General features: G+C 39.5%; 1 protein-coding gene across 3 annotated transcripts in view; it reads right to left on the bottom strand.

Annotated features, from left to right (window-relative positions):
- The window catches only part of sema6cb (semaphorin 6Cb), a 141,220-nt gene that overhangs the window by 111,705 nt on the left and 6,181 nt on the right, over positions 1-23,334 (bottom strand). For all 3 annotated transcript variants that reach the window (XM_065245416.2, XM_065245415.2, XM_065245414.2), the window contains exon 2: positions 10,493-10,588. The gene's annotated coding sequence lies outside the window, so the exon portion shown is untranslated. The remainder of the gene's footprint in view (positions 1-10,492; positions 10,589-23,334) is intronic.

Here is a 23,334-nt window from a genome sequence, read left to right on the forward strand (position 1 = left end):
GCTTTTAAATATTTCAGACTAACCGGTTTGTGCTACCAAAATACCTGGGTTATTTCCACAGTCTGCATTTTGCAACTTACGCAACTCTTTTGCGAAAGACGCATGCAACATATGCTGAACGATGCTGACAAAATCCCATACGCTATCAAAAAGTGAAAATAAACAAAACATTTTTTAGCATGGAAGGTGCAAAACTCCATTTAGACCCCAGGGTGGTGAAGTACAGTACAACCCAGTACAAAGAGTTGCAATGATTGCCAAACAGACATTCGGGTATGAACAGCTTATTTACCGAGAGCTTACAGAGGAACATCTTGGAACTCTAAATAAACTTACAAAGGAGGGGATGTTTTTTGCTTCTGGCATTAAGTGCCAAACTCCACATTAAAACCTCCTGCTCCAATGTCTGACAGGGCAATTAGAGTGCCATGTAACTGGTGCTCTCCACTACAGAGGAAAAAAAACCTTACAGTCTCCATGGTAACACAGATGGTGGTCCACAGTTTTGAGCTTTTCAATTTAAGACACTTTTGTCAAAAGCATCGAGCTTTAGAAGTCACCTCTGGACTTAGAAGAGACAGAAACAGAGACATTTCTCTAGCCTTAAATGTCTTTCCTAAGGCCATCATTGAACCGCCTTGAGCTCTAAACAGGTAATAAAACCTCAGGGATTGTGAGTAACGGAGAATGCAGGCATCACTCACTCTAAATGCAGGTTTCAAAAGTAATTGCAAAGCGATCATTTCGTATTTGTGGGTGAAAAATGCCCAAAAAAAGATATGAATCTAACAGGAAGTGTAAACCATAAATGGCACAGAGTCATTGGCATTTGGCCTTGAAGAATGGAGAATATGAGTACAATTTTAGATTCACCCGAGGGGAACGTTCAAAGGAAAGGAAGCATACACCGGAAAGGTAAAGCCTCAAGATAAAGAGATTTCTTCCTATATCTAATAATCCCTTCATTTTTCCATTCCCTTATCTATCCAATCATCTCGATCTGTATCGGCCCCGGCCCTACACCTTTGTTCTTTGGACCAGACAGAAGAGACATTTATATCCAACAATAGAAAGACAAGGATAAACCTATCCCATAACATTGAGATGATGGAAAAGATATCCCACAACATATTAATGGGGGCGAACGGGACACGAATTTCGTACTCACATACACACAAACAACCAAAGTCAATATTATCGAGCACGCAGTGGTCTTTGTAGTGGAAGATTCAGTGACATTACCTGCACACGTCAGGCCTTATTGTGAGGTCATCAATCACCGTGACGACAGGGGTCGCATGCAGGTGGCTGCAAAGAGTAGTGGCATGCGACCCATGATTGCAAAACGGCGTTCAATCACTCCTTGCTACATATTGTGCAGCACTCGCACAAAAATCAATTCACTTGCTTATGTGTGTCTACGTGTGGAGACTATAGAAGCTATAATACTGGCATCCACTGTGTCCATAAGGTAATAAGGGTGACCATTTACAGACAAATACGCATATAAAGAGACCAAAATCAACTTTTTGCAAGTAAACTTATCCTGCCATAAATATTTTCTACTGGCCATTAAAGAAGGCTTTTGTGTTTTGGGATGTACTTGAATAGATTTAATGCTTGATTGTTCAAAAAAACTATAGTTTATAATATTGCAGCACCTCTCTTCCTATTCTGTTTGTAATGCTCTGTTTCTTTAGGAGTCACTGAAGTCCCTTCTTCCAGAGCGCTCTAATTGGTCAAGCTAGCGCAGTCAATTGTGATTGGTCACCGCTTGCAGCGTGTTTCAGAAATGTCCCGTCCTTTACCAAAAAATTATTTCTTTATTTATTATTTTCCTTTGAAGTGGATATTATGCTTTTAACTTTGCAGATATTTATTATTAGTGATGCACCAAAATGAAATTCTTTGCCGAAACCAAAAACCCACATTCATTATCGGCTTGCGTTTTCTGCTGGGTTTTTTTTTTTTGCCCGAAACTGATATAGCAATTTTTGGACTAAAATTTTCGGCGCTGATACTTTGGTGCACCCATATTTATTACACTCAAAACATCAAAAATAAACACTAACTAACTAGCTAACTTAAGTAAATGGCACAGTAGGACCCCTTTAAACCCTTAAAATAATCAGTGTTCAAACAAACACCCTTTGTTAACTTCAAATTCAAGGACCTTTCAAGGACTTTCCAGGTCCAGTACCCTCAAATTCAAGGACTGAATGTGGGGACACATTTCAAGTGAGAGCAAGGTTACATTGTGTTACCTTTTAAAATACATTGTTACAGTTCGCTTTGGAGGGAACTCGCACTGTGATGACACTTTGGGGACGCCTCCAGGGGTAAGTGCGTCTGAATGTGTATATTAAATTCAACCAAAGGTGAGGCTTAACGACAAAGACAGATTGACGCTGGAGCCAGGAAGTATATCGCTATCTGAAATATTGCCGAAGACGGCATTAGAGGGGCGCAGGAAGTATGGCAAGGGAGACGCAGCGTCTTGTTCCCTTCTCAGGGAACAACAGTTACATACGTAACCAGAGACGTTTTCATGTGTCAAACACAACTATGCAAAAAAGCATTTTGGTATGAATCAACATTCGCATATAGAAGATATAAGCATTTAAAGCGAATAGTTTAGCACGTGTGCTTAAAGTCTAGAATTTTTATGATATTATTCTACACTACACAGGGAATAATATGGATTTTTTTTCCAGAAAACTTCTTGCATAAAATAGATTCAAGCACTTTCAATGACCTGTATCTATGTATGTATAACTTTCAAGGGCCTTGAATTATCCCCCCAGATTCAACAACTTTCAAGGATTTCAAGGACCCGTGGGAACCCGGAATTATTAGTGACACAACACATTATTATTTTTGAATCACAGCATATATAAGGCTAGGCTAAAAGTTCCATATGAAGTTACCAACTACCTGGCAAGGTTTATTTACTCCCCACATCTAATTTTTGTGTGTAAAGTGTTAATTTGGACCTTGGACACATGTGTGAGACACACACACATACATAGGCCTCTATCTCGGTCAAGGGCTCAGTCCCAAGTGGCTAATTTCCTGCAAAGTTCTTAGCATTAGTCGGTTGGAATATGAAGAAGAGGAAGAAAAAGATTGCTTTGTTCTCCATCACACCGAAAGCAATTAATACAGTAATCCTGTCCCTGTAGGCCTTGGGGGTGGGCTGTATGTAAATGACCTGAAACAGGAGAGTGAGATGAGGTAAATTAGCTGCAGGCTGAGAGTCATAAATAAATATCCACGCCGATTAAAAACTCACATATCTCTCCAATGCAGGTCAGCTAGTTCAATAGGCAAGAGTAAAACTAAAATGGTGAAATTCTCAAGGTGACCTTCCATGCTCACCATTTAGATATTTAACAATTTCAAGATAAATATGCGTTCATTAAAACTGTTAAATAAAGATGCATACGCAAGCCTCTACCTATTAAAAATGTACTTTCTGCAATGGGTTTTGGATGAAACCAATCTATCACGAGTACACGTGCTGCCAAAGGGGCACAACGGAAATCGTTTGGTGGTAGGACATACCAGACAAGATACATAGTTCATGTGGGAACTAGTGAATGCTTGCGAAATACACTTCACTTACTTAATCATTGGCCTTGCCCTGCACTGTCAATAAGGCTGATCACTCTGGTTTTTCCACATTACGGTAACAACTTCATGAGCTCTGCTGAGCAGAGTATTAATCTCCGGCAAAACCCCGCTTTACACTCTGATCGATACGTGCTGTCTGTCCAGGCTGTGGGAACCTTTTTTTGGATTCTCTATCAAATTTACACCGAGGCATTTCACACGAGAACGAAGCGAACGCCTGCTATTTTTAAGTCGCGACAGCCTACGGTACAACAAAGACCACAATGTGGCCAAAATAAACACGCTTATCCGGTAAGCATAACTTGAACAGAACACCGTGAAAAGAAATTAAATAAATCAGAGCCAGACAGCTTGGCAGAACAAAAGTACACTACGACACAACAGGTAGAAAATGTGAAGAAACGGCAGTCAGCTTAACCAGGAAGTCATTTTACCCGCAACATAAAACACGGCCATATGTGGGTGTCTGTAATGTAACGTGATATTTTGCAACCAGACCTGCAATTAAAGCCTGGCAGCTTAACCAGGTTTCTCACTTTTTTTGTTAGAAAAAGCGGCTGTCGCTTTTCACGGAAAGGTACGGACTAATCCGGCTCGCTGTGAGGCCACTTAGGCTAATTGGCAGGTTTTGTGGGCACGGGGCTCATTCTCAAAATAGCTTAGACCACCTTCTCATCTTGTATAAATGGCTCCTTCACCGCCATCATCTCCTCATTCCAATCAGGCCTTTAAATGAAGCCTCCCCCACAAAGAAAACAAAGTGCTTTGTTAAATTCAAATAATGAGACAAATGAGACTTGAGAGCAAATGAGGGAGAAAGTGAGTGAGGACAGAATTAGGAGAGAAGGAAGACGGCAAGACGAAAGCACATCCGTTGTCACACAAACGCATTTGGAGAAAACAACAGTCTTTAGCTAGAAATAGGCCTTCTTTACACCTAGCATTACAATGTGTGTCACATTAAGATAGTATTGGGCAAATTTTTAGAATGCTTTACACCTTGATTTTCAATGCGCCTGGAGAGTGATTGGATTAATCCTAAAGTGCCACCTTTGCAAAATGGAAAAGGGCACTTACTGTATATATTACAGATGTAAAAAAATTGTTGAATCACTCTTACATAATCTATTTTTCATAGTAAGAGCAGAATATAAAGCAGTATTTCTATAGCTTAAATGGTAGAGAACAGTGCAGGCAATGCCAAGATCATGGGTTTGACTTCCAGTGAAAACACAAACTGACAAAAATGCATACTTTAAATGTACTGTAACTCACTTTAAATATGATCATCTGCAAGATTCAGAAATGTTTTGTACAGAAATTTACTGTACTGTAGAAGAAAAAGCCATGAACCCACTTGGCCTTTGCAAGACTAAAAAAGGTCTTGCTGGAGAAGTGGTGATATCAATATCAAATTTATGTTATAAGATTGTATGAAGAAAACTGTGCAACACAATTAGGGACAAATGAGAAAAATTTCATTTATTAGTGCAACCTTAAAGGAAAAGTTCGGTATTTTACACTTAAAGCCCTGTTTTCAGATTGTTTATGATGAAATAGAACGGTTTTGACTGAAATTTGGACATATGATGCTGGCCCGAGAATTTTTGGGTGTTTATTGTATCACCTCCCACCTCTATAATGGTTGTATAGGTGCACAGGAACAATCCTTCCTAAAATGCATTAAACTTTTGTTTACAAAGACGTGAAACTCACCGAGTGGTCGGGGGTGTTCAAAGATATGGTCACACAAAAATCGCTGCAAAAGATGCTAAACAGTGTATAGTTTTGCATGACTCGTACTCGCTCCTCCTTCTGATTTTTTTGTACGTTATCGGAAAGAATCTGTAAATCTAATCTGTCTTTTATAAATCTGATAAAACTAAGGACTCTTTGAAGGATGTAATACTACATTATAGGTACTCCAGATTAACATCAGATATGCCGAAACATGGGTTATGGACGCTTTAAGTAATTAAGAAATGCTTCGATAATCGTATGTGAATACAGAAAACACCTTAACATTTACACCCCCGTCAGGCGTCAGCCAGTCAGAACGACTGAAGGTGGTTTCAATGATCCAATAACAATGCTTTCTTAGTGGATTTAAACTAAAGGCTTTTAATGTAGTCATGTGCTTTCTGGCCACTTAAAAAGCATTTAGATGCCAGGTTGAAGGGGGTCTTTAGAGTTAAAGACCACATAAGCTGTTAATTTTTTAAAACATTTAAAAGAATGAGTCTGAATTCCCAAGTTGTCTTTTCTGCCTGGGGTATTATAGCAAACAGATTGACATCAGCTCGGAGAGCCAGAGCGCTGTCACCACAGTCACCCGTTAAACTAATAGCTTTAATAGAATCTGATTGGTGCTGAGACGTCTTCAGCTCTTCATGCCTTTGTTGAGACAGACAGTTCTGGCATCTAAAGAACTGATGCTCAATTCTTTAATGGTTTCAGCCAGTGTCACATCTCATTGGCAGAAATAAGCCTGTAAAACATACTCAAATTCCATGAGTTCAGATGACAAACTAAGCCAAGAAAAGCACCAAAATTGATATGTTCAAAGAATTAGGCTGTATTCATGCAATTTCAAACCAATACAGGCTCCAAAAGGCTGTCAACGTTTCACAAAACATCTTGTGTGCATCAATGAGGAAAATCTGAACATCTTGCAAAATAATTAACATGGTCAATGTCATAAATTGCTTATTTTAACTTGGGTTAAACTATGTGCAAATAAAATTAATAGATCTTCTGTGCTCTTTGACTGCTGGACCCAACTACACATCCTCAAACTGCTGTTTTTCTATGAACACAGTGAGTGACTCCCTCAGAGACATCTTGAAGCAAGGCTCCCCTTCTTCATTTACATTTTGTGTGCAACAAAACAAATGTCATCCTCAAGGATTTCTGCATAAATCAGCCTGTATTAACCTCATTCGTTTCATTTCCATGAATTTGCTACTCCTTTGTGTTTTTGAATTATACTGAAAATCTTCACAGCCCAAATTTTGCAATCCTTGCCTTCTCCACGGCATCGGTTCAAACACATGCGTCAAGGTGCTTCCTCCAAAACTAGAATTTTTTTGGCTAGGTATTACCAGCAAACAAAGTTTTACCAGATGGAATTACAGCTTAATGAAATGAGTTGATTTATCCAATTTATCGCCTCAGGTAGAAGCTAACTCTAAAAAATAAAAATCCAAAACAAGAGCCATGACCCAGGGGTTTGCCAATGTGCTGCAGCAACATTGGGAGCTGTGGCACTTATACACTTTGACTATGGCCTGCACTATGACCTGACAAATAAGGCCTTTAATACCCATTATAACATTTGTGAGCGATCAATTAACCAGACCATCTGTACATAAATAGCATTTTTACTGTTATTATTTATAATTATTATTTGATTGCTTTTAATAAACTTTGTCAGAGCACTTGACAACTTCTGAATGTCGATCAACTAAAAATATGCTTTATGGGCCAGATGGTGTAATTATGGCATTTACTAGCAGCCAAACCTTCCCCTCTCGGTTCTGGCCCCCAACCTCCCTTATCTCCCCTTCACTTCCTGTCATCCATCGGATTCCTCAGTCAATTAAACAGCAATAAAACTACCATCAAATGTACTTTCATTTTACAAAATGACACATAACTCCACAGAGAAATCTTGAGGCACCAGGGTTGTATTCACAATTATGCTTATTAGAAAAGCTGAAGACAGAGAGATAAAGGGAGACATTTATAATGCAAAAACATGTGGCGGTGGAAGGGGATTAATCCTCCATCTGCCTATGGTGACAGAACATGCCTCAGATCCACCTACACTGAACCATGGGCTCTCGGCTAAAGATCTGGGCTGACCTACATGCCGGCTCCCTGCCAACTTTTCCTCCCTGTATTCCAAATCTCCAACGCCTGACTTTGAAGTTTCCAGAAGGAGAAACTCTAAGGGGCCTGCAATCTCACCAGCATGGTTATTCTCAGGATTAAAAGGCACAGATGAGCCAGAAGGTGTATCCTGGCTCCGAATGCACAAGCTTTTTCCTTTCCGATGCCAGCACTGATGGATTAACCGAAAAACTAAAGGAGGCAGAAAACACACAAACAAAGTCTAATAAAGAGGGTCCTAAGAAACCAATTTGTGCAAAAAGAAAGAGTGGGAGGGGGTGGGCTCCTGGTCTGTGACCCCTTCTTATTTTCCTCTTTTTCTTTTCACTCCATATTTGGTTCTGTTCACCCAAAGATCAAATTTCAGCAGGCAGGAAATTCAATGACCTAGTCAAGCTTTTTTATTCGGTTTGCACAACTTCTGCTTCATTTTCTGGAATGTGCATCCTTAGATCACAATAAACACACGTTTAGGACCAACAAAGCAAACCCAAACCCCTACATGCATGAATCTAGTGAAGCTATTTTACACAATCCCAGCCAACTGCTCATTGGTCGAGTGGAAGGGTAGAGGGCATGGTTGGTGGGCAGAGTGCCGTGCACAGCTGCAGAGCCGGCGGGCAGACAGATAGAGGCCAGCCACAGCAGGTGCTGACATTAATGAGAGTGATAAACCATCAAGAGAGGATTTATTACCAGAAAAAGCTATGGTGGACCAAATCCTTTTGCTGGCATCTGCCTATTCAGCTGACCTATGGTCAAACAAACCTCTCATGAGAGGAAGAGATGATGTGGTGTTTCAGAGGGTTAAACTGCTTTTGAGACTGCCAGAAAGCTATCAAATATTCTTTAGCTCAATTCAAACCTCAAGATGATAAGTTCAGTTCTGCCTGTTGTGTCACAGAGTGTTTGATCGGCGGACTTCGAAGAACTGTGAGTAAATCCATAGTAAAAAAAGGAGTTTGATGAATGTGAATGAAGATCAGAATGTGACCTGAACATCTGGACTGAGATCAAAATCAATTTAGGAAAGTCAGCTGTCAACATTGCTTGCAGTGCTATTGTCAGAACTGAGTGTGAAGAATTTGAATGGTGGTACAATTTAGTAAAGAAAACTGTGAGATAGAAATAAAACTATTTGATAGGCACATGTTTGTGAGATAAGTAACAGAGTGGTTAACACAAACAAGCATTTAAATGAAGTTGTTAACAGAGAGGCATAAACCATTTAAAGGAAAATATCACCATGTTTTAATATTTTACTATGTTCTTACCTCAGTTTAGATGAATTAACACAACCCCATCTTTTTTCAATGCGTGCATTTTTAATCTTTGTACATTGCATCTTAGAGGTGTTAGCATTTAGCCTAGACAAATTCCTTCTTATGGCTCCAAACAAAAGTTTTATTTTGTGTCACCATACTTACTCGTGTAACTACTCATGTAACAGTCTTTAAATAGGGAAAACATGGAAGTGTTTGGTGGCTTCTAAAATTCATCCCTGTTTGGAGCCATAGGAATGAATGGGGCTAGGCTAAATGCTAACACATTCACTCTGCATTGTACAAAGATTAAAAGTGCACACATTGATAAAAAATAGGTATGTATTCATTCGTCTAAGTTAAAGAACATAGTAAAATATTGAAAAACTGTGGTGTTTTCCTTTAAACAGGTGAAATAATGGCTCAACCAACACTCACAAACCCAATTCTGATGCATCCCACAGGTTTAGAAGAAGACCTAAATAGACTACTCAATACAATTGAAGCAAAATGACAAGATGCAGCAGAATTTTGGGTACCCTATTAAAAGACTATACTGACCTAAAATAAATTTCCATGCAGGACCAGGCTGGTTTATGCTGGTCCATCATGTTCACCATCAAAAAAAAAAAAATGCTCACCAATTAGCATTTTCCGGTAAACCGCTATGATGACAGCTAAATCTGACGTGTGCGTTAGAGAGCGCGTTTATAAATCTTAACCGACTTACTAAAGATTCACTCTATCAACCCTGGATCACCCGACCCCAATTATATTTCTGTCATCCGCTTTTTCTCCGAGCACATGGTTGAATCTAATTACTCATATCTTCCACTTTATCTCCTCTGTCATTGTGAACAGCCTTGGTGACTTAAACCTGCCTTCGTCTGAATACATAGTGGGTGATAAACTAGACTGGGAATAGTGATAGCACCTACCCGATAGTGGCATAATGGCTCCATATGGCTCATCTAAATAAAACAACCATAAGCTGTCAAAATGGTGCAGCGACTCTGCAGAGCTCAGAAACAAAGCTGAGGGAGGTGGAGAAGCACTGGAGGACGCCTGCGATGTTTAGCCTATCACAGGGCCCAAGGTCAAATGCAACCCCACATCTGGCCGACCATCTGCTCCCTATAATCACCCAACAGACCCCATCACAACCCAATACAGCAATGCAATCCAGAATGCATGTGACTGTTGCGGAGGCGTCTCCATCTCTGAGGTATCTATTCAGACGGGGCAATGAGTACAAGGACCCTGCACAGGTGTGCTGTGATCCATGTGCGAGCGACAAGTCTGCCGTCTTATCCGTGTTGTCTATTGTTAAGATTCTGTAATCTGTTTGTTTCACTCTTTTATTTCCGTTTTCCTCTCAGATTTCAATACCTTTATATTATTTGTTGCTTGTTCACCCTGAGACTTCACTTATGCTCAAAACCTGATTGTCTCACAGATTGTCAGATGTTGTTGTAAAATTATATTTGTATTCTTCTGCAAAAATCGACAGACTAGGCGAGGCCTCGCGTGAATAGACCAGCAAGAATAATGAAGTTGAATTCAGATTTCAATTTTCTGCCTGGTCAAGTGACTGTCTTTCCAATGGCTCAACCGTACTTCACCAAATTTTAATAAAACAACGTGAATAGAAAACAAAATGAAGCAATTGGGAAACCAAAGGTGTGTTAATATCACTCTTCCCTTACCTCAAAAGAAGATCCAATGTGACAGCAAAGCTTCAGTCAGGTGATCACGGTGAATCAAGTTTCTGATAAAGTGCTTCAGGACAATCCACAATTCACCTTAAAGTGAAAACAAAAAAAAATCTTAAATAAATTTATTTGTATAGGACTTTTCACAATTACATTATCAAAGCAGCTTCACAGTATACAGTGATAAACACTAGTTTAGGCAAAAAACACAACAACATGCGAATAAAGGCGTTCAGTCGCAATAAAAAACAAACACATTCCACTTTTGAATATTCAACACATTCTGCTAAATCATGTTCTTAACTATTGTCTCTGCAAACAAACCAAAAGGGTTACTAAAATGTCAAATGTCTTTTCATTCAGAAAACATCCCTGTTTGTGTGGTCTGCAGATACCAGTTAATAAAGATAGACTGTCATATCTCAGGATTGTGACACACACAGAAAGCCAAAGCCAACACAACAAACGCTCAAAGACAATGTTTTCACAGAGAAGACGATGGAAATGCTTTTCACTTAACATTCATTATAGGCAGATTTCTTTCCAAATCTCTACAAATCCCCCATCGGATGCTGCCCAAATCTCAGGGCATCTCAGAGCGCAATCTGCTCTTCCAATCTGCTGTGCAAGAATGAGATGCTAGCTTCAGCCAGCTCCTTACTGACATCACCCAGCTCTCTCTCTTTCTTTCGGTCTCCACTGCAATTTCTCTTTGCATCATCTTATTCCCTTGGTCAGTCTGTCTGTCTCTCTTTATCTCCCACCCTGCCCGTGTCCCTCGCTCTTTGTCTCCGTGCACCTTATTCTCATCCTGTCTGACTGTCTTTTCTCCCGTCTTACCCCATTGTGCTTTACATAAAGACGCGCCAGGGTCCCCCGTGACTGTGCGCTGGAGAAATGCGACAGTCTGGCTGCTCGCATCACGAGAGAGTAATGTGAATTGCAAAAAAGAAAAATTGATCTAATAACGGCCATGTTTAATATTGTAAAACGATCTTCAACTTGCGAATCCCCCCTGGGCAATGTGAATTAGTTATGCTCATGTAGAGCGGCCTCTTAATTCTGGAGAATTATAGAGCGCTACCTGCATTTGTTAAACGCCTTTCATATAGCTGATGTTCTAATGAACGGACCGCAAGTGGCAATTATACTCAAATTCAGAAAAAGAGAGTTTATTTGGCTAAAATTAAAAAGTGATACAATGACTTGGATAGTGCTGGACACAAATCTCAGCCTTGCAACCTCTAAACATAGCTTCTTAAAGGAACACGACCACATTTTGGGAATTTAGCTTATTCACCGTATCCCCCAGAGTTCGATAAGTCCATATACATACCTTTCCAGGGCTCCAGACTGCCCCCAAATGGTGGCATTTTGCCCCTAAAATTTGAGAGTGTGCCACTGAATTTTACATCCAGTCGCACATGTGCAACCAGTAAATTTGACCTTTTTCTTCCCAAAAGTGCACAATAAAATGTGTTACTGAATTTGAAACAGCACCAGGGGCGTCGCTAGACCCCTTTTACTGGGGCACGTGCCCCAGTGTAAATCTTTTGTACCCCTGTGTAAATCTCAAGTTTACATTTTAGCAGTTAACTAGTTTATTCAAAGACAAATCGCGGCAAAACGGATCTATATGCAATGTAGTTACCCAATTCACGTTTGAAAAAGCGACGCAACAGTCGCACTGACGCGTGCACGCCTCAGATTCATGTCCGCGTCCGCGCACGGACATGAATGGGTGCGCGGACACGGACATGAATTGAGGCGTGCATGCGACTGTTTTGCCGTGCGCAGCCGCATACAAAGTACACGCGATTGAGTTGGTTTATGAAAACATGGCGAGACTAAAGTAAGTTTCTAAATAATAATGAAAATCTCATTGACGCATGTGATGGACATCAGAAATGTTTTGTGCAAAGCAGGAAAAGGGAAGGAAAAATGAGAGATGATGAATTTAAGGAAGTAAAGACACATAACATCCTACCCTGTCAGGGCTTAAACATTAGAGGGAAAATTTCAGGAAAACCTCTGTCAATAGTCTATAAAATTGCATTGTTCACATACAAAAACTGTGTTATACTGTTCTGTATTTTCAGATATGAAATTAATATTTAGTTCACTAGCTCTAGGTCATTACATAATCAGTTAGCAGTAACTAAGATAGATTTTTTAGTAGTCACAAAATGAAAATATTCTTAAAAATAAAAAAAGAAGTTATTAATCATTGTTATGTAAAATGCAAATGTGCATAACATTTTTTTCTCTCCAGCCATTATTTCCAAACATTTTATGCCTTAAGACATGTTAATTATGTTGTATATATGTATATATGAAGATGATACTTAAATATTTTTAAATAAATGTTAGTCTTTCCCAGTACTTGTTGCAATGTTGGAATAGCGGGTTAAGCAAAGGAAATTGTATCTTGCACACCGCAGGCTTTCAAGAAAAAGTTTAAAAAAAAAAAAAAATGGGGGGACTGTGCCCCAGTAGAGCTTTATGTCTAGCAACGCCCCTGAACAGCACATTGTACTTTCTGCATCTATCATTAAAGTATTTATTAGTAATACAGTGGAAATTAGTAGAAATGTGAATATTTGGTAAGCATGTTGATTTACGGTGTGTGCCCCTAAATTTTCTGGTTGCGCCCCTAAAATTTTCAGTTGGGGGCCACTGTGCTCCTAGTGAAAAAAGTTAGTCTGGAGCCCTGCTTTCTCATCTCTGTGCATGCTGTAACTCTGTCTAACGCAGCCCCCGCTAGCTTAGCTTAGCACAAAGACTGGAATTGAATGGCTCCAGCTAGCAAACTGCTCCCAATAAGTGACAAAATAACACGAACATTTTCCTATTTATGTGTTGTGATTTGTATAGTCACACAGTGTACAAATAACTCTGCCCAAGTAGCAGTGCTTCGCCTTCTGAGAATATAGTTCCCAGTTTGTATACTGTAAAAAGATGGCTGTGTCTCATATGATCTTGTAATTTGTACACGCTGTGACTACACAAATCACAACGTATAATGGGAAAATGTTTGCATTATTTTGTCACTTATTGCTAGCTGGAGCCATTCACTTCCAGTCTTTGTGCTAAGCTAAGCTAGCGGGGGCTGCGTCAGACAGAGTTACAGCACGCACAGAGATGAGAAAGGTATGTATGGACTTCTCGAACTCTGGGGGATACGGTGAATTAGCTAAATTCCCAAAATGTGGGCGTGTTCCTTTATTAAGTCTGGATTTGGGTGAAATCCAATGCTTTGTGCTTTTTGTGATACGTTTCGTCCTTATTTGCAGATTTAGTTTTTTAAGCATACGGTCAAGAAACAGGTCAAAGGTACTTTCAGCATATCCGATATAATGTCACAAAATACATTGTGTCTTGATCAATAAGTAAAAATGAAAGGTTTGAGTAGTGCTGTGGGCCAGGAAACCTGATTTTTGATCAGTATTTCAACAGAAGAATGTTTTTCAAGCATACCCTCTTTGTGAATCCCACAGCCTTTAGAGAGCAAAATACGGGTGGCGTTTCGCCGACATTCCTTAAAGGCTTTTAAAGCTTAAACCCTGATAAGAACTCCGGCCAGCTGGTCACCTTCAGCTCCTCAGGGTTCACATGGAGGCTTTTGGAGAGGAAAAGGCTAACAACTAAACCATCCGTGTTTTATTTCTTTCTACACCTTGATCAGAAAAAGCTCATGTTTGAAAGTCATAGTGCTCACAACAGATTTACATTACTTCATCTAGGAGTACCAGAGAGAAATGACTTAAGTGCATCAATTATAGTATATTTAAAGGTTATGTGATGTTTTTGGGATTTCAGCCAGAGTCTTATTGCCAGTTAATTCAAGTTGGAGTCAAATCCAATGCATTTTTTTCTTTGGTTAAACGCAACACAAGGAGACTCGCACTGTTGTCGACTCCAGTATGCAATTTCAGTTCAATTTAAGAGGAGCATAATTGAATTATCCAAATGTCCTTCACGTTATTCAATTGCTGGCCATTTAGCAGATGCTTTTATGCCAAACAGACTTGTTGTGTAGTAGCAGAAAGGAACGCCAGTATTCTTGCAGTAATCTTCCTCTTGCTCAAGAGTTAAGAAAACAGGCTAGAAATCTTTGTCTAATCTCTGGTTCACTCAATGGTCCAGAATTCCTTCATTTATAAAGATTGTAAATAACACAACTTGTACAATAAACACTCTTGTGGTTTCACAGAAAATGAGTGGTAGTTTTCACAACCAAAGCTACTTATTTATCCGCTCATAAATATGAGCATGTGCTCATTGAGAAAGAATCTCACCCAAGTCTAAATTTATATCCAAAAGAGGAAAAAAGTGAAAACAAGCTGGAAACATTTATGGCCAAACAAATCAGAGAAATGTAGGCAGATTTCCAATTCCTATATGCTTCGGCATGGCTTGGTCTTAATTCAAAACTTTAATAATAACTTTATGGCACTGCCCACAAGTACTGCGGCCTTTCAAAATGACTCGAAGATAATACGGCATGCGTTGCATTTAGATACGCTTGAGTTTCTTCGCTTCTCCTCAGCATCTATTTAAAGACAGAAACCGAATCCTTCCAAACCGCAGGATACAAGCTCGTGCAGAGATCTGCCCAAACGGAGTTGTGGAAGGGGGCTGCTGATTTCCGCCTGAAGTTTGATTAAGTAAGAGAGCCTGAGGCAGGAGGTCTCATCATCCCAGATAAAGCTCAAGAGAGAAAAGATCAACAGGGAATTACTGAAGATAAATAAGGCATGGACATCATCTCACTAATAAAACAAACAGCAGTAAACACACACAAGGCTGTGGTCTCGAGGGCTTTGTGTGCTAACTAATGCTGAGACTATCTGATGGTCGAGTTCTTGCCTTGTCCAACTTTGCAGAGATGATTAAAGTTCTCCACTGCATGGTTCTCACCGAGCATCAAAACAGACCAACGAACACAAACTTGCCAAATTAATGTTTGTCCGATTCAAAGTGATTCTTTAATTAAACCCTAACAAATGACTCAGCAGGCTCAATAAATGAGTCCTTTACTGAAGTTAAATTCTTTAAAGAGTAGTGCCACGGTCCACTACTCGGGGAAGCCCAGAGGACTGCCTGACGCTTCAGGACATTGTGTAAGACTTAAACCTTTTACCACCTTCCACCAGAAACAAGCTGTTGTTGGCATGGGTGGTGTCCGTTCCATTACAAACAGAGATGTAGGTCAGTTTACGAAATGTTAGACCACCACTGGAAAAAACGCAGCATTGCTTTTTCCTTCTAGCATTCCTCTCTCTCTGAGAGGGCAAAAGATTTGACCCTGGTCATCGCCCTCCAACTTTTCCCTGGAAGAAAAATCAATAGCTTTGGTATTTAGGACACACTGCTCCTGCTTAACCTTTGACCTTTTGACTCTGTTAGACTGCGTAATGAGAAATATGTAGTCTTAGTCAAACAGAGGTCAAAAGCATCTTCATTTAAACATCACTGCAGGGTGGTCCCAATGCATGCTTGGAGGGGAAATAACTTCCTGGGGAGCATTATGCCACCTTCTTTATTTTTACTCAAATAACAAACTTTTCCAGACTTTTGGATGAACATTTTCTTTGCTCTGGCAAATATACCCCCCCCCCCCCCCGTCACTAACTTATTACTCTCTGCCCTCACTCTTCCTTCAATAAACTCTGGTGTGCCAATGCTTCAATTTTTCTGCAGTACCCACCGGGAAACTATTACAACGAAATAATAGCCGTGGAAACGGGTTGCGCTATAAAAACATAATATTATAAAAGTGAAATATAATTCAAGCCATTGTCCCTTTCCCATCTGCTGCTGGTGTGTGATATCAGAGATTTATAGAGCAGTTCAGCATGTTAGATTAACCGATGGTGCGTTCTGTATTATAATAAGCTGTCGATTGTCACAGAAAAAAATAAGATTAGTTCTTCCTGTCTATCTACACGCTATTATCATGCTAATTGAGAACACTACCCAAAAATCTAAATCTAAATTGAATGCAGCATTGTTGGATCCAGTAGCCGAACGGTTTGTTCAGCGAGTTAAGGGACACACATGCAACTAGGACTGCATGCTATTGAAGAAAAAACGTGATTTTGCTACAAAAAAAAAGTAAAATATGATGTGATACAATCATGCTTTAAGTTTGTAATATCGATAAAAATTATTAGAACTGAACCTGAAAATTAAATATAACCAACATATGCTCCACATTGTTTCTGTGAAAGAAAAAAGCATCACTCACTGTGTCTATTCTGTCTCTCTCGTTTGCTTATTGCAAACTATTGCGATATGCATATTGCACATATGTAGTCTAAAATAAAATAAGGAGATTTTCTTTTTTGTCTGGAAACTAGGTAGGTATAAAGGCTGCCTGTGGGCCTTCTCTTATTTTGACAATGTTATCTATTGTAATTTACATCAGATTAAACTCAACATGGATCATTTTGCATGCATTCTTCCTTTTTTACACGTTAAAGTTAAGAACAGGCATGAGTAATCGATTGACTGAGTACTCGAACGTGACATCGACGATCAATCATTAAAATGATAACCCTGTGACCTGTGGTAGTAAAGACTGGGTGCATGTTTGACGTCGACACAAGCTAACATTAGTACCAAGCATGATTCAAAAGCTTTCTATGGGCGCTCGCACAGGCCGCTGCCACCTCGCTGATCTGCACAACACTGTGAAGGCTCATCACTGCGGCACTATGGTTTTTAAAAGATGCAGTCATTTTCGGATTCACTTTGGTAAGACGAAAATACAGTCAGTCAGGTGCAAAATGTACAGCGCCGTCACAAGTTCCCTCATATCATCTCATATTTAAACATCAAATGTCAAGATATCAGAGAGCGATACCAGCACATCTTGACTGAGAACAGGTGAAAGGATGACACAGCTAATCGCTAAAATAATAGCAAAAGACTTAAAGCTGATTAATGTTATGAAGCTTGTGCTTTGACTGGACGTGATTTAAAGCACGCTGTAATGGTGCACATACACAACGGGAGTTAAACTTTCTGTCCAGGACATAACGTAGTGCATGTCTTGCATTTTGCGCAGATAGATGCATGTTGTATAATATATTTACGTTGTATCAAGGCTTAATATTATGTAGAGTGCATCATATAAAAATCGCTTCAGTTTGTGTTTATTAACCCTTTAGTTTCACTTCATCACACAGCTATTCCTGTTATAGGTTTTTGTTGAAAAAATTTTATTCATCAAAAAGTATGTGTTCATTTTTTCTGTCACAGTTTCTTCAAAATGTAGTTTTATTTGAGTTTTTTAATAAAAATATTTTATTTTCACCATGACACGTACACCGCCCCTTTGATTGCCCCGCCCCAAGTTAATCGAGTATTCGTTTTTCAAACCTATGGATTAATCGAAATGAAAAAAAGTAACAAAGAATATGTTTGAGTACATTAATGAAGTATGTGACTTGCTAACTGTTTAACAAAGTGCCCTTCCGAGAAAAATCTGGTAACTACCAGTCTAGATTACGCTTACAAAAAATATAACATATAGCCGGAAAAACAGAAAATAAAAAGACAAGCTTTCAAGGACTCAAAAAAAAAACAACAACTACAGTTTCACACTATATTCAATGTGTATTTCATATGATGCACCTTTGGGAAGCAGACAGAGCTAGAACCCACTCAGCCCTGTCGCTATGTAAATCAATGTATCTCATCATCATGATATTTTTAGGGGGCTGGAGGGAGATGTGGCACGGAGGGCAGACTTGATTATTTCACGGAGACTTGAATCCTCCCAGTTATATCCACTGTGATCACTATATGATGACACAGGGGACTAGAAAAAGGGAGAGAAAATCTGGTTATATGTCAGTAGCGAGAGATGCATTAGGGCTAATATCAGTCTCTGTGGTTGAAATGTGTTTATAGCGAGTTGTTTCTCATACATCAGAGATTGCTCCGCAGGGATGAGCTGCAGGCCAACACACAGATAATGTGAGAAAGCAATAAAGCGAGATCAAATGCAGCCGCCTGGAAGCTCCACACCAGAACCGACTGAAGATATTTGCAGGTACCCGATACAAATAGCCGTAATGGATAGAAAATCAAAAAAGCATTTACATAAACATCTACATTTTTCTTCTCACATATAGTACATCTACAGTTAAATCATCAAACGGTTGACGGTGAGACATACTTGAGGAACGTGGGGTTGGGGGCGAGCGTTTTGGCCGAGGCCCAAGGGGTGATTTTATACCCCTTTCCCACCTCTGCAGCCAGACCTAAAAATAAACCCTGTCTCTATAAGAGAGTTTGCAGGAGCAGCGCAAGAGCGAAGTGTGTTTCTGATGTAAAACTCAACAGGGTCCAAACTAAACCCAGGCTATGTGCACATACTCACAAAAATTGGCTCATGCACACAAAGCCAGACATTGAGTTTTTAAACTCAGATCAGCTTTTTTTCTTTCTTTCTGGCCGAACACAAATGCCTTGACCAGTTCTACAAAAGGTCATAGTGTAGACTTTCCATTTAGGGGGGCAAGGAGTATAACAACCACTAAAACTTTATAACTTATTTTAACCTTATCCTAGTTTGGCTTTGAGCAACAATCATTGCACAGCTTTTAGAAAAAGAAGGCTTATGAGATGACATTTTTAAAAAGGATTTGAAGGTCGAGCAATAGTGAGTTATATAAAAAGCTCTGATGCAAAAGCCGCTAAACACTACCTCAGATTATATTATGGCGTATTTCCATTGAATAGTACCCCACGGTTTGGGTCGGTTAGCTTACTTTTGGGGGCTTTTCCAGTGAGGGCAGAACGTAGTACCCGATAAATTTTTGTACCACCTCGGTTGAGGTTCCAAGCGAGCTGAGCTAATACCAAAACGTCACTACCAGCAGCATCGCTATAATGTAAAGATTAGCTTTACCTTCATGCTAGCTTGCGCTGTCTCGAGTAAACCTGTTGTCATTTGTGCTTTGCTTTAAGTTCTCAAATTCCATTTTAGCGGTGAAAATATCCGTGAATCAGGAACACCATAACAGTTTTTTCCAGACTTGCAGTTTGTGGCGGCACATTTGCAACGCGCACGTCCGCATATATCGACTGACGCCACAGGTGTTTGTACAGAAACGGTCATGTGAGACAGAGGAAGTGATAAACACAGTGTGCAAACATCTATTTGTGGTGGTCAATTTTAATTTTGTGGCAGACTGAGAAATAAATGAATGTATGGGGATGCATTTCATTCCAACAATGCTCTCACTTGTAAGATATCACAGCAGTAGGCAGCGCAAATATAAGGCACGCCTATAATCCCTCCCATTCTGATGTGTTACTAAACTTGATGGAAAAGATAACCAAGCCAAACTGAGGTGAGCTGACCCGAACTAAACGTGGGGTACTATGCAATGGAAAAGCGCCATTATTGACCGTATGTGCTCGGTAGATATTATATGTTCACATAATCTGGTTAAATTCAGCCTTAGGCAATTCAGAAATACAACTTTAGTAATTCCCAACGATTTTTCAGCAAAGTCCTCTTAGTGTACCGAAGAATTGAATGAACAACAACGGTAAAGGTGCAATTTTTTTTACCTGGGTTCACTGTGAGAAAAAAATTTGTCAAAAATGGGGTAGTAAGGGGGGAACTGAAAAGTAATATATACCATTACTGCCAGAAATGTATCTTTTAAATTTCATCTTTCAGTTGAATCTCCTACAAAGCACCAGTGCTACAGCTATCTTTGAAAAATGTTTCCCTGAAACCGGGTGGACAAGAAATGCTGGTGGTCATACTAAACCGACAGATTGAGCATACGTGCACACACATTCACAAACGAATTTTCAATTCAAAGCTGCGTTTTGCGGTTGATGAATGCTGCTTGTCCTGGATGAGTGACGTGTGGCATTGCTGTACCACGGGATTCCACCGGGAAAGAATCTCCTTATCTTCAGGCTGTAATTTCCTGCTCCGTTTCATTCTTTAGAGCCATAAAAATTTTCATTTTAAAAACATGCAGTGAAGCAGTCAAGTCATTTATTCAGCACTAACTCTGATAAGCGCAATTCAGATGCACTCTTTATAGCTGCTATAAAAAGAAAACGCAAACAAACGCGAAACGACTGACTCTTAAAGGTCACCACAATGCGAACAATATAAAACGCATCCTCTTTCTTTTCTTTAAAACTTCACATTCTTTCCCTTTAACAAAGTAGATGCTGCCAAACACCTGAAAATAAGTGATGTTCCCCCTAGAAAAACCTCCGTTCTGCTCTTTTTCACTTGACGTCTTCATGTTTGAGCCTCTCCGTTTGTGTGTGTGTTTACTTGCTCCCGATATGGGAGTTTGGGGGTTTTGTGAACTTTCCAAAAACAATCTTCAATTCCACGTAGAGGCTGAAAATCATTGCAGGAGAATGTGGCTTTCTTTATGCAGCGTGCTGAAAATCACACACTTTAAATCAGATTCCACGCTATAAACTCATTACAGGGTGATGGAAGCAACATAAATGGCAACATAATACTCTATATCAGGTTATCTACGCATGAACGATGCTTTATCTTCCCCCATGAGGGGAAGAGAGGTTAAAATTAAGCCTTTTCTCAGGCATTCTGGGAAAATGAGCATGTTACAAACGAGCCCTAAGACTTTTAAACCAGATTAGAAAGTTGAAGCCGCACCACAATTCCAGCACAAGCAGCTAATCAATGCGGCAGGAAGAGTTGTTCCATTATAAAGTGATTAAGAGATCATTTAAAGCACAATCTGGAGCAACCCCAAAACCACCACCCTGTACTGAGCCAATCAATATCCTGTATGTATGGAGAACAGTAATTAGAAAGGAAAGCTGCAGCCTCCATTCGAAATGCAGGTTGGCATTAGGAAGGCGAGGGAGATGGTGGCTGGCGAACGAAAGCGGTGTTCTTGCCCGTGGTAGCGAGCTTTGCTTTGCTTTGAATTCTAGCATACCAATGTGACAGGGACAAAAAGGTGCCTGTGTGGCAGAGCCTGGAGGCTGCGGGTATGGCTGAATATTCAAATGAGCAAAACAGGGCAATCGTGAGTCTGTAATCGGGTGGATGGGAGAGAACGTATAAATATACTATAAACAATAACACGCTTCAGTGATTTCATGCTGTTAATATTCGGCCTGCATTTGGCTCTTATAACTCGGATGGCTTTACATCTTCAAAAAATAGCAATGTGTGTAGGCAGGGCCTTTGTCTCTTAAATGAATCACAATGTATGTGCGTGAGAAAGGGAGCTGCGTTTGTTTTCATTAAACCAACAAAAAAAATCCAATAGCAAAACAACTATTAAATACCTTAAAGGAAGTTACATTTCCTCTGCACTTAAATATAAAATAGTTTGTATTAACGTAAGTACTAATAAATAAAGTTGTATTTATTTCATTCATTGTGACTAATCCAATAGCCTTACTGTATATCAACAAATACCTTTATTGTGTCTAGTTGAAGGATTCTTAATGGAAACACTTTGGCACGGATTCACAGACAAGGCTTAGCTAAAGCCAGGACTATAGGTCTCAGTAAAATTAAGATGTTTTAGCATCTTTTATAAACATGACTTAAAAAAGGACATCACTAGTGTGTATCTTGAGACAAATCAAGTGGCACAGGCATATTTTAGGATTTGTCAGTGCAAGTTGAGAAAGCTTAAACATGTGTTTTAGTCCAAGACTAGCCGATTTGGTCTTTTATAGTCCATATAAAGTCAGATATTAAATGTGTTTTGAGTTTGTCCCACCACAGAAAAATGTTATTAAGCACCAAACCAAATTTATTAATGCTGAAAAAAACTCCAAGTAAATAAAATAAGTTATCAAAATCTTGGAAAAATAGGCAGCATGAGCATTCTCTGCCATTTAAGCTGTGGGGGCGTGTCCGCTGTCTGCGCTGAAACCACGCCCACTCGCAGTAAAACTGCCATCCGTCTCCACTTTCAAATACAGCTACAATCGTGTTGGGGCGCGGCCATGTTTAAACCCTGCCCAAATAATCCTGAAATGGTGAAAAACTGTTTAATGATCTAACTCTGCTATTCAGTACTACTTACAGGGTTCCTACAGGTTTCTTCCAGTTAAATTTAAGTCTTTTTAAGACCTTTTTAAGACCATTTATATAAAAAATTAATACCCATTTCACGTCCCTACCAGCAAAGAAAAACTAAAATCCTTGAACTTGTGTTCATTTATTTTTCCGATGTGAAATGGGTAAAAAGACGATAAGCCAAGCAGGTGTGAAAAAAAATTTCAGTAGGCCACAAGAAAGTTTGCCAAACAATGTTAAGTTGTTAAGGAATTTCTGAGATTTTATTTGATTTTTCCCGCTTCTCCTTTGCCTGTTGCTGTGTTGTGTTGCAGTCTATGATTGTGGTGATCTTCATTTACTGAAGGCATCACGTGTTCGCAGTATTTTGTACTGTGACCCGGGACTGTGTTGCGTTCTCAATTATTGGATCCGCCACTCTTTATTTATACTACTTTATTAAACAAACAGAGATGCAAACACATGTATGTTCAAAAAAGAGAAAGGTAATCTAAGCCCTCGCACCCAGGCAAATATCCAGATACTTAGGCTACATTGCCACCGACCCCTGCCATCCCTACCAAACTAGGTATATAGAGTAAAATGAAATTCGAAAATCAAAAGATGCCAACATTAATTTGGAATATTCAACTTCATTTTTTTATGTTAAACCAAAACTCTTATTGAACTATCTAGCACTTCTTCTTGCTTTACTCCTTCTTCCTCTTCTTCCTGGCCACCTCCTGCAACGTAACCAGGGCCTTCCATCTGGCTGCATTCATTTATATTA

This window comes from Paramisgurnus dabryanus, chromosome 13 (genome assembly GCF_030506205.2).
Source record: "Paramisgurnus dabryanus chromosome 13, PD_genome_1.1, whole genome shotgun sequence".
NCBI lineage: Eukaryota > Metazoa > Chordata > Actinopteri > Cypriniformes > Cobitidae > Paramisgurnus > Paramisgurnus dabryanus.